Source organism: Penaeus monodon, chromosome 23, assembly GCF_015228065.2.
Source record: "Penaeus monodon isolate SGIC_2016 chromosome 23, NSTDA_Pmon_1, whole genome shotgun sequence".
Classification (NCBI taxonomy): domain Eukaryota; kingdom Metazoa; phylum Arthropoda; class Malacostraca; order Decapoda; family Penaeidae; genus Penaeus; species Penaeus monodon.
In genome coordinates, this window is record NC_051408.1 from 36,747,192 (window position 1) to 36,747,550 (window position 359).

The 359-nt window shown below is 50.1% G+C and overlaps 1 pseudogene; it reads right to left on the reverse strand.

The window, feature by feature from the left end:
• LOC119588398 overlaps positions 1-359 on the reverse strand; it is a 5,173-nt pseudogene continuing 4,814 nt past the window's right edge.

Below are 359 nucleotides of genomic sequence, written 5' to 3' on the forward strand. Positions count from 1 at the left end.
TCGATGTCGTTTTCGTAAAATCCTGCTCGGCGATCGTTTTACCATCCCCCTCGACCTCCGCCAGCGTCGATCTCCGCGCGTGTTCCTCCACTCGACACGTCCCTCTTGAGCCCTCGACATCACTTCCTCCTTAGTGCTGATCGACGCTGAAGCCACGACGAAAACTGGCGAACTCTTCAATTTCGACTTTTTTGTCTTGGGCGTTGGAAGCACTCAGCGCGTTCGTCTCTCCGGCAACTAAACGCGAAACATGGGGGGAAATGTACGTTAGTTTTCTGGTTGTATAGTGTGTAGTGTGGTGGGGATGGAATTATTATTGATGTTGAGGCTTCGTAGCTTCAAATTCAGATGTTTTCCTT